Below are 12,113 nucleotides of genomic sequence, written 5' to 3'. Positions count from 1 at the left end.
ACCCTGTTTGATTTCACAGGAGGTAAAGTGGATGACCAGGCCACGGAAGCTCGGATTCAGAAGTCGCGGGGAGAACACATTCCTTTCCTCCTCTGCTCTATGCAGAGGCTGGACGGGATCCACCCAGACCGAAGCGAACCAAGCACAGCCACCTCCCCTGGAAAAGGCGGAGGAAGTCAGGGTGTAGAATAGGTGAGGGGTGGAGAATGTTACCGCTGAGAGAGCGAGGACACGGTGTGCGGTTTGCGACGCCGAATACAGAAAGGGCCGTCTCGCGGAAGAGAGACGCAGGCGTCGTGGCACCGGAGGACTCCCCTGGGACTCACGGGCAGAGATGCCTTTGACTCGCGTTGCCCCTAACGCAACGGGCTACCTCGCGAGGCAGAGACTCCGCTGCTCCTGGAGAAGGTCCTTGAGAGATCCGTGAGCAGGGAGGGGTCCGCAAGGAACGTACCACAGCAGGACAAGCCAGGTAGGGACCCGGGCACACTGGACGGTCGATGCCCCACCCGGACGGGACAGCACCTACGCGGCTGCAGCTACAGCTACGACGACGTGTCCTTGCGCGAGGGCGCGATGCCAGGCTTCGCTAGGTCTTGCAACATTGGAGAAGCAGCAGGAAGCCCAGGTTTCCACGTGAAAACTCCCGAGTGTTCAGTACGGGCCAATGATGGTCAGAAATGCTTCCACACGTAAGAAACAGACCAAACGGAACGCACCTTCACCCTGCAGGCAAACGTCACGGACCTTTGGTTGTCACGATTCACGTGTCCAGAATCTCAAAGGACTCCACCAGGCTTTCCCAACCAACCTCACCACTCTTGACATTTGGGACCAGATAATTCTGTGCGGCGAGGCTGTCCTGGGCGGTGTAGGCTGGTCAGCAGCATCCCCGGCCTGTGTCGCCAGATGCCAGGAGCACCCCCACGCCCGAGCCAAGTCACGACAAAACACAAAAACGTTTGTCTCCGGCCATTGCCAAATGTCCCCCCGGGGGCCATCCCTGGCAGGAGCCCCCGGACGAGAGCAACATCCAACCCCTAGCTTCCAGGATTCTGTGGAAGCGTCGTCACACAGAATTCTAACACGGGGTCTCTGAAACAAAGAGTTGCCTGCGTGAAGGAAGGACTCCTATCTGCTTTGGAAGCAGAACCCCGGTTTCTGATGAACGGCAGCGCTCTTCTTAACTAGCCCGATGACCTCTCTGAGGCCTCGCTTCCTCATCATGAAACCAGGAATAAAGCACATCACCTCTGGGAGTTGCTGTGGAGAAGGCAGTGAGAGACTTGACTCAAAAGCATCTAGCCCAGCAAGTCAGCAAGCACCAAAGACATTTCATCCACACGAACCCTTCCCTGGCGGGCAGCCGGCCCAATGTCTACAGTCGGAAACACACGGGGTCCGGAGTCACACCCTGGCCCCAAGTCCTGCCTCGGCCACTCGCTGGCCGGGCAGACAACGGCAGGTCATTTTTCTTCTCTCTAAACCAGAAATGATAACAAGCGCCAGCAGGTGAGACCAGGCCAGGTGGTTCGGTACAGCGCTTGGTAAACCAAACCAGGAGACAAGTAGTGATGATTGCTACTCTCGGATCTCTGAAACGTTTCTGTAAAGGAAAGGACGAGCTCGTCGACAAACCCAAGAACTCGGAAGGTAGTCATCGGAGGGTGGGGTGCAGGAGGAAAAGGAGAAAAAAGTCACCACAGGAATCTCCACCTCCCCAACCTTTTACACAAGCAACTGCCCGCTGGTGACCCACAGACCAACTGTGGCCACAGATGTATTTTGTTTAGTCCCGCTCAGGGTCCTGGTGGTTGTTTTCAATTGGCATTAAATGCCACCTAATCTTCATGAAAATCCAGAAGGAGTTGGGCCTTTCTCAACAACTCCAAAGGTCGGGCCCGACGGCGGGCCCAGATTCTCACGCGGCCCTTTGGTAAGACAGGCACCGTCGGGTCCCCCACGGCCCTCACCTGGTCTAGGTCGCTCTTATTTTCTTTATTCATTCTTATTAGCCCGGCCCCCTGAGGCTTGGAGTGTGCAACCCTGACTTACCTAAAGGCTACTATCTAGGAGAACATTCAGGCCTCCAGGGAGAGCTTCGATCTCGGCAGAATCCCACATCCAAAGAGACACTCCCTTCCAGAGCCTCACCCGCGTACTCGACTCTGCTATGAGGCCCCCAGATTCCTGTCCTCCCGGACTCATCGACCTCACGACCAAACGCTCAGGTTCCTCACCTCGGTGCACCCCTTCCTCCACACCCTCCACGCCAACGGCCATCCGCAGCTACTGGATTCTCTGCGTCCCGGATTTCCAAGAAGCTCTTTCTTTCCTTTTAGCAGGACTAGAAAAGACCACACTTCCTGCCTCCTGCTGGGTTACCTTGCGGGGGGGAGGGGGCTCGGCACTCTCCCATTCTAGGCCCCTGTGGCTGGGGTGGGGCTGACTCCATTTCCATGCCCAGGGAAAGGCCACTGACCCCATCAGATACCTTCACAGTCAATCCTGGGGCTCTGGCCACAGTGAAAGGTATTCTTTGTCCCTCTGGGACTTGAACTGAAGATGTTGGAAGCCGGGGGGTGGAGGGGTGGGGTGGGGGGCGATTCCTCCTTGTGACACAGCTTCCCTAAAGAGTGGAACCCCTGCATCCAGCCCTGGCTGCAACTATATTGCTTTTGGACTCTTTTCCTCACATAGGAGCCAATCAAATTCGCAGCTTGGCTCATAACAATTCCAGTCGGTTTGGTTTCGTGTGTTTTTTTCTTTTTTCGTCATCGAGACAGAGAGCGGGGAAGGGGCAGAGACAGAGAAGATCCCAAGCAGGCTCCGCACCACTGGCACAGAGCTTGATCCCAGGAACTGTGAGATCATGACCTGAGCTGAAATCAAGAGCCGGATACTCAGCCAAGTGAGCCACCCAGGCGCCCCTCGAGTTGGGTTCACTGACAATCAAAAGAGACCTACCTACAGGGCACCTGGGTGGCTCACTGGGTCAAGTGTCAGACTTCGGCTCCGGTCACGATCTCTCGGTTCGTGGGTTTGAGGCCCGCGTCAGGCTCTGTGCTGACAGCTCGGAGCCAGGAGCCTGCTTCGGATTCTGTGTTTCCCTCTCTCTCTGCCTCTACCCCGTTCATGTTCTGTCTACCCTTTCTCTCAAAAATAAATTATGTAGAAAAAAAAATTTTTTTAATAAAAAAAAAAAAGGGACCCACTCAATACAACAGAAGTTTGAAAGAAGTGTTTGGAAAATAAGGAAAGGTCGTCAATTTCCTGTTTTTTTTTGAAAAAAGAAGAAAAAGTTTGAAAAAGAGAAAATTTTGAAAGAGATTTGAAAAAGATAAAAATGAAAAAAAACAAAAGAAAATATGAAAAAAAAAGAAGTTTGAAAAATTAAAAAGAAAAAAAGAAACTTGCCTATCTCTTCCACAAGTCTGTGGAGCCCCTTCAGGGCAGAAGCCGCGTTTGTATTCACTTGGGATTCTTTTCTACTTTCCACAATGGCACATAATTTGGGCTCAAGAAGGGTCTCTTGAACGGATGAATCAAGCATCCTAATTCTCTTCTTTGGGTGCCCCACTCAAGAGACCACTGCATCATCCTTGCGCCTGTGATACACAAACCATCCCCCGAAACAGACTCATGCACCCATTGTCCACAAACTGCATCATGAGAACTCACTTCTTCTAGCCATTACGAATTCTCCCACATGTCCATCCCACAGAACCTCATTGTGGGGTGACTCACGAGGTCCTCATTGTCGGGAAGAGAATACTTCCTCGCAGGACACCACTCAGAACTCTATGCATCCGTAATAGACACAACGGACGAGCTACTCACACACAGAATATCACTCCTGGCTGCGGCGGGGGGCGGGGGGAAGGGGGGGAGGTAACTTCTCTGCTTTCTAGCTTTCCTCTTGACCCAAATATCCCCCAAATCCCAATCCTGATGCCTACGCCAATAACACACAATTACAATTCTAGGCTCTCTCTTGCCTCCATTTTTCCTCCCGACTCCTTCGTAATTCTTGACATAGAAAAAATACAAACTTATCCAGGGAATCAACAGGAGTAAAGCCAAAGCTTCCCCAGGAAACAGTTTTGGCTTTGGGAGCAGAAATGGCCACACCCCTAACAGCTCTATAACAGCTGCTGCTTCCACTGGCTTCTGGCAAGAAAGATTTTCAAACAGAGTCAAAGGTCAGGGCCAGAATTACACTGCTAGCACGAATCACCATTTACTCTATCCAGCTTTCATTTTCCCATTCTTGGGCTCACACCACCGGAGCGATCTGGTACGATCTAGATGTGTGCTAGACTGACAAATGTTTCTGGAGAATCGACCCTATGACAGGAGCCACAGCAGAGCTGGCCAATGAAACAGAAAGACGGCAAGGACTCTCAAGGCGTTCAGTCTAATGGAGAATACCAACAAGTAAACAGGCCTTGCATTATAGAAAAACAGGTGTTATGCGGACGTACGTAAGTGGCCAGGAGAGGGACTCCCAATCCACGTTGGAGCATCACAGAAGGTCTTTTAGAGGCAGTGACCTTTGCCTGGACACCTAAAGAATGAGTAGGAGGCAGGTCTAGGGCAGGTGAGGTGAAAGGAGCTTTGGAGACTTCCAGGTAGAGGCTAACAGGGAAGAAGGTTCGGCGGCCTCTGGCAACCGAAAGGAGGCACACATGGCTGTAATTCGGCAGCGTGAAGAGAGAAGCTGCCACAGAGGAAGCCGGAGCCAAAGAGACCCTGAGTGGCTCGATAGCTTGAAAAGTCTCAGAACTTTGTGCAAACAGAGCAAACACCCCTTTCCTCATGAGATGTACAAACTGACCAGTACGACAATGTGACACATGTCTCTTCAGAGTCACTAAATACTGATTTCACAATGCATGTCACTGAGAATGCTAAGGGGGTGGGGGTGGGGGGGGACGGAGAAAACTCCTAAGGAGTTATCTTGTAACTCATTCACAGATGCCTGGTTGAAGCTTTGGGCCACACGACTATTCCGTCTGCCTTCCTCTTGGCACTCATTATTTCTATCATTTTCCTACAAATGACAGAAAAGTAGGCACTGCTAGGCTCTAGGGACAGGGATCCACTCTGGGAACAGGATAAGTGCACACGGAGATAATAGGGTGGGGGTAGCAACGAAATTGAACAAAACTAAGCAAAACCTTGGGGGGGGGGGGGGGGAACGAAAGTGTAAAAGGCAAATACAGAAAGCTCCAGGGGAAGTAAAAGTATTTTCAGACACACACAGAAAAGAAGCGTCCCCACGTGCTGTGGCCAAACCAAACGCCCCCTTTTACTCAACTCTTGAAAACAAAGACGAAGAAAAAGCGATGTAAAAGTCACACTTTCATACCCCTTCTCAGAATAAACAGTCAGCGGGGACAGGACAGCTCACTGCCCTGAAAGACCTTGAAAGATTTACCCCAGAGAACACAGCACACGATGATCAACCTCCAGAGGCTCTCAAAACCACTACAAAGTCCGGTCTCTTCTGTCATTTCATAATCGATCGTTTCCTGTCAAGCATTAAAGCGATACCAGACAAACCTGGAGAAGGATTTGCTCCCCAATCCAAAGTGAGAAAAGCTGTTTTGAAAGCCCCCCCTCTTTTTGTTTTTCTATTTGCCCAAGGCGTTTCCACAATTCTTTCCTCCCGGTTCCAAATGTCTACAGGTCAAGAACTTGAGCAGTCCGGTCCACAGGGGCCACGGTTGGGAGACGGCACACCCTCCAAAGTGCCTCCAAGGGAGTCCTGAGTCTCACTAAGCGGCTCCGATGGGCTCTGATCGCCCCTTACTTATTGACTGCCCTCAGGCACTTGGAGGTGGACGGTCGGTGGGCAGCGGCCGGGCGACCCGGAAAGGCTGAGAATGCCGCCCCCCAGAGCACCGCGCCCGCCCGGCCTCGGGCACACCGGTTAGCCGAGTTTTCGCCCAAGGCAAAGCCCCGGGAGACGGGGGGAGGCCCGGGGAAAGCTTGGGTCCAGACCCCAGAGGACGATGCTCAGCGGGGCCGGGACAATGGGCGGCGGGGACCCGCGCGGGGGGGCGTCCCGGGAGGCCGGCCCGCCCCGCTGTTCCCGGGGGCTCGGGCGGCGGCCATGAGCTGGGCGACAGGCCGCTGCGTGGCGCAGCCCTCGTCCCTGGCCCGCAGCGGACCCGGCGGGCGGCCGGGCCTGAGCGCGGGGCCCCGCGGGGCAGCGGGCCCGCCTCGGTCCCAGCCACGACCCCGACCCCCGGTCCCCGGCCCGCGCGCTCCCGGCCGGCCCGGCACGGCTCACTCACCTGCCCACGGTCTGCTTGGCGAGCTGCTTCACGCGGTTCAAGGGCAGCGGCAGCGGCGGCCCGCGGGGCTCGGGCCTTGCGCGGCTACTTCGCTTCCGGGCCGAGGCGGCAGCGGCGGCGGCGGCGGCGGCGGCGGCGGCGGCGGCGGCGGCTTACTGCTGCGCCTGCGGCTGCTGCTGCTGCGGCGGCTGTGCCAGCTGCGGCTACTACTGCGGCGGCTGCGGCTGCTGTGCCGGCTGCGGCTGCTACTGCGGCGGCTGCGGCGGCTGAGCGGCAGCGGCGGCGGCGGCGGCCACGCCGGCTGCGGCTGCTACTGCGGCGGCTGCGGCGGCTGCGGCTGCTGCGCCGGCTGCGGCTGCTACTGCGGCGGCTGCGGCGGCTGAGGTGCAGCGGCGGCGGCGGCTGAGCGGCAGCGGCTGCGGCGGCTGAGCGGCAGCGGCGGCGGCGGCGGCCACGCCGGCTGCGGCTGCTACTGCGGCGGCTGCGGCGGCTGCGGCGGCTGAGCGGCGGCGGCGGCGGCGGCCGCGCCGGCTGCGGCTGCTACTGCGGCGGCTGCGGCTACTACTGCGGCGGCGGCTGCTTCGGCGGCTGAGCGGTGTCTGAGGCGGCGGCGGCGGCGGCGGCTTGCTGCTGCGCCTGCGGCTGCTTCTGCGGCGGCGGCTGTGCCGGCTGCGGCTGCTACTGCGGCGGCTGCGGCTGCTGTGCCGGCTGCGGCTGCTACTGCGGCGGCTGCGGCGGCTGAGCGGCAGCGGCGGCGGCGGCCACGCCGGCTGCGGCTGCTACTGCGGCGGCTGCGGCGGCTACGCCGGCTGCGGCTGCTACTGCGGCCGCTGCGGCGGCTGAGCGGCAGTGGCGGCGGCGGCGGCCACGCCGGCTGCGGCTGCTACTGCGGCGGCTGTGGCCGCTGCGGCTGCTGCGCCGGCTGCGGCTGCTACTGCAGCGGCTGCGGCGGCTGAGCGGCGGCGGCGGCGGCCGCCCCGGCTGCGGCTGCTACTGCGGCGGCTGCGGCTACTACTGCGGCGGCTGCGGCGGCTGAGCGGCGGCGGCGGCCGCGCCGGCTTCGGGTGGTACTGCGGCGGCTGAGCGGCGGGTGCGGCGGCGGCTGCTTCGGCGGCTGAGCGGTGTCTGAGGCGGCGGTGTCTGCGGCGGCGGCGGCGGCTGCTCCCGGGCCGGAGCCCCGCCCTCACCGCGCGTCACTTCCAGCGGCTCAGCCCGCCGGGGGGGGGGGGCCGCGCGGGGCCGGGCTGGTAGAGGAGCGCCTGGCTCGGGCGCGGCGCGCGGCCTGGCTCCCCGCCGCCCGAGACCCCTCCGCCCCCCTCCCCGCCCGCTCCGCCGAGCTCGCGGAGCCCCGCGCCCCGGCGCCACCGCGGCTCCCGACTCCCGGCCCCGGCTAGGCCGCGCACCGGTGGGAGGGGGCGGCGGTTCGTGATCTCGCGGTTCCTGACTTGTAGCTGCGCGCTGGGCTCTGTGCTGCCGGCTCGGAGCTTGGAGCCTGCTTCGGATTCTGTGTCCCCCTCTCTCTCCGCCCCACCCCTGCTTGTGCTCTCTGTCTTTCAAAAATGAATAAACATGAAAAAACATTTAGGGGCGCCTGGGTGGCTCCGTCGGTTGAGCGTCCAACTTCGGCTCAGGTCATGATCTGGCAGTTTGTGAGTTTGAGCCCCGCGTCCGGTTCCGTGCAGACAGCTGGAAGCCTGGAGCCTGCTTCAGATCCTGTGTCTCCCTCTCTCTCTCTGCCCCTTCCCCGCCCATGCTCTGTCTCTGTCTCTCAAAAATGAATACACGTTAAAAAAAAAATTTTTTTTAATTAAAAAAAAACTGGCTACTTCTCTTGTTTGCAACAATTTTTTGATGTTTATTGTTCTTGTTTGAGAGCGAAAATGGGGGAGGGGCAGAGAGAGAGAGAGAGTGAATGAGAGAGAGGGAGAAAGAGGACCTGAAGCAGGTTCTGCGCTGACAGAGGGGGGGCTTGAACTCAAGAGCTGAGAGGTCACGAGCCACAAGATCGCAAGGCACGAGACCACAACCTGAGCCAAAGTCAGACGCTTACACTGACCGAGCCACCAAGGCACCCCAAAACAGTGGTTACTTCTGACCAGGGTAGACACGGGTGGGTTTGGAGGCTGTGGCCAAAGGAAGACATATACATATATTTGTCTACATGGGAGGAGAGTATTCTCCAACCGCTTTGTTTGGGTGGAGGCCCACTCCATGTGGTCTGATTTACAAGTCACAGCATAAATGGGCTGACGTAAAATTTATCAACAAGGAATATGTTGCCTCCAGAACCCCCAACATACGCAAAGATTTGAGACTCGTATGTCCTCAACAAACGTGTCCGACAAATGTCCTCACGGTAGGATGTCAGACATGCGAGGTCATACCTGTGCTCCCGGTAAGTGAAGATCCTGCCTGCCTGCAAAGATGACATGTGATAGCAGAAGGGTTTGGGTGCCCTGTGCATAACAAGGTAAAACATGTCCCCTTCAAGGTCAAGGGAAAGGTGGCTGAGAGGACATTGAAATCGGCGCTGAACAGAACCTATCAGCCAAATCTAGAAGAAAGAGCAAAATATTTACCGTCTTTAAATTTGTTGGGATCCCAGGTGTTTTAAGGGTAGCAGGGTTTATACGGATAGAAATATAACTGAAAACAGTGGCTACTTATGGGGCACCTGGCTGGCTCGGTCGGTTGAGCGTCCCACTTCGGCTCGGGTCACGATCTCGCTCGCGGTCCTTGAGTTCGAGCCCGGCGACGGGCCCTGTGCTGACGGCTCAGAGCCTGGAGCCTGTTTCGGGTTGTGTGTCTCCCTCTCTCTGACCCTCCCCCGTTCATGCTCAGTCTCTCTCTGTCTCCAAAACCAATAAACGTAAAACAAAAGAAAAAGAAAAAAAAAAAAGAAATTAAAAAAAAATGAAATAAAACCTGAAAACGTCTGAATTCCAAAACGCATCTGGCCCCTAGGGTTTTGGAAAAAGGACCGTGGGCCTGCTGTACTTTTCACATCCACGTTTAAGCAAATAGACACACACGGCAGGTAGGAGCGTAATGATATTCGTACGTGGATCTATACTTGGATTGATTACGAGGGCATCTGCCTACATTTGAGACACAGAAACAGAATGATAAAGGCCAGACATCGCCAGTCCGACAAGACTGCGTGGTGTGCGTACTGACTCTGGGACCCTATCCCATACACCCGTGTCCAATCTCAGGGGCAGGGGGCTGCCGTGGACACACTGGGAACCACGACCACAGACATCATTTCCTCTTAGAATACCATGCTGCCTTCACGTGTAAAACCAACGCCATAAGGCCACACGTGACCACATCTGTTTAGGGTTCATTCTGGTTCAGTGAACCGTGGGCTTTCTTCACGCACCTATAAACAACCCTGTTTGATTTCACAGGAGGTAAAGTGGATGACCAGGCCACGGAAGCTCGGATTCAGAAGTCGCGGGGAGAACACATTCCTTTCCTCCTCTGCTCTATGCAGAGGCTGGACGGGATCCACCCAGACCGAAGCGAACCAAGCACAGCCACCTCCCCTGGAAAAGGCGGAGGAAGTCAGGGTGTAGAATAGGTGAGGGGTGGAGAATGTTACCGCTGAGAGAGCGAGGACACGGTGTGCGGTTTGCGACGCCGAATACAGAAAGGGCCGTCTCGCGGAAGAGAGACGCAGGCGTCGTGGCACCGGAGGACTCCCCTGGGACTCACGGGCAGAGATGCCTTTGACTCGCGTTGCCCCTAACGCAACGGGCTACCTCGCGAGGCAGAGACTCCGCTGCTCCTGGAGAAGGTCCTTGAGAGATCCGTGAGCAGGGAGGGGTCCGCAAGGAACGTACCACAGCAGGACAAGCCAGGTAGGGACCCGGGCACACTGGACGGTCGATGCCCCACCCGGACGGGACAGCACCTACGCGGCTGCAGCTACAGCTACGACGACGTGTCCTTGCGCGAGGGCGCGATGCCAGGCTTCGCTAGGTCTTGCAACATTGGAGAAGCAGCAGGAAGCCCAGGTTTCCACGTGAAAACTCCCGAGTGTTCAGTACGGGCCAATGATGGTCAGAAATGCTTCCACACGTAAGAAACAGACCAAACGGAACGCACCTTCACCCTGCAGGCAAACGTCACGGACCTTTGGTTGTCACGATTCACGTGTCCAGAATCTCAAAGGACTCCACCAGGCTTTCCCAACCAACCTCACCACTCTTGACATTTGGGACCAGAGAATTCTGTGCGGCGAGGCTGTCCTGGGCGGTGTAGGCTGGTCAGCAGCATCCCCGGCCTGTGTCGCCAGATGCCAGGAGCACCCCCACGCCCGAGCCAAGTCACGACAAAACACAAAAACGTTTGTCTCCGGCCATTGCCAAATGTCCCCCCGGGGGCCATCCCTGGCAGGAGCCCCCGGACGAGAGCAACATCCAACCCCTAGCTTCCAGGATTCTGTGGAAGCGTCGTCACACAGAATTCTAACACGGGGTCTCTGAAACAAAGAGTTGCCTGCGTGAAGGAAGGACTCCTATCTGCTTTGGAAGCAGAACCCCGGTTTCTGATGAACGGCAGCGCTCTTCTTAACTAGCCCGATGACCTCTCTGAGGCCTCGCTTCCTCATCATGAAACCAGGAATAAAGCACATCACCTCTGGGAGTTGCTGTGGAGAAGGCAGTGAGAGACTTGACTCAAAAGCATCTAGCCCAGCAAGTCAGCAAGCACCAAAGACATTTCATCCACACGAACCCTTCCCTGGCGGGCAGCCGGCCCAATGTCTACAGTCGGAAACACACGGGGTCCGGAGTCACACCCTGGCCCCAAGTCCTGCCTCGGCCACTCGCTGGCCGGGCAGACAACGGCAGGTCATTTTTCTTCTCTCTAAACCAGAAATGATAACAAGCGCCAGCAGGTGAGACCAGGCCAGGTGGTTCGGTACAGCGCTTGGTAAACCAAACCAGGAGACAAGTAGTGATGATTGCTACTCTCGGATCTCTGAAACGTTTCTGTAAAGGAAAGGACGAGCTCGTCGACAAACCCAAGAACTCGGAAGGTAGTCATCGGAGGGTGGGGTGCAGGAGGAAAAGGAGAAAAAAGTCACCACAGGAATCTCCACCTCCCCAACCTTTTACACAAGCAACTGCCCGCTGGTGACCCACAGACCAACTGTGGCCACAGATGTATTTTGTTTAGTCCCGCTCAGGGTCCTGGTGGTTGTTTTCAATTGGCATTAAATGCCACCTAATCTTCATGAAAATCCAGAAGGAGTTGGGCCTTTCTCAACAACTCCAAAGGTCGGGCCCGACGGCGGGCCCAGATTCTCACGCGGCCCTTTGGTAAGACAGGCACCGTCGGGTCCCCCACGGCCCTCACCTGGTCTAGGTCGCTCTTATTTTCTTTATTCATTCTTATTAGCCCGGCCCCCTGAGGCTTGGAGTGTGCAACCCTGACTTACCTAAAGGCTACTATCTAGGAGAACATTCAGGCCTCCAGGGAGAGCTTCGATCTCGGCAGAATCCCACATCCAAAGAGACACTCCCTTCCAGAGCCTCACCCGCGTACTCGACTCTGCTATGAGGCCCCCAGATTCCTGTCCTCCCGGAATCATCCACCTCACGACCAAACGCTCAGGTTCCTCACCTCGGTGCACCCCTTCCTCCACACCCTCCACGCCAACGGCCATCCGCAGCTACTGGATTCTCTGCGTCCCGGATTTCCAAGAAGCTCTTTCTTTCCTTTTAGCAGGACTAGAAAAGACCACACTTCCTGCCTCCTGCTGGGTTACCTTGCGGGGGGGAGGGGGCTCGGCACTCTCCCATT

The sequence above is a fragment of the Neofelis nebulosa genome, chromosome 18 (genome assembly GCF_028018385.1).
Source record: "Neofelis nebulosa isolate mNeoNeb1 chromosome 18, mNeoNeb1.pri, whole genome shotgun sequence".
NCBI classification, from domain to species: Eukaryota; Metazoa; Chordata; class Mammalia; order Carnivora; family Felidae; genus Neofelis; species Neofelis nebulosa.
This window is presented reverse-complemented; position numbering follows the sequence as displayed.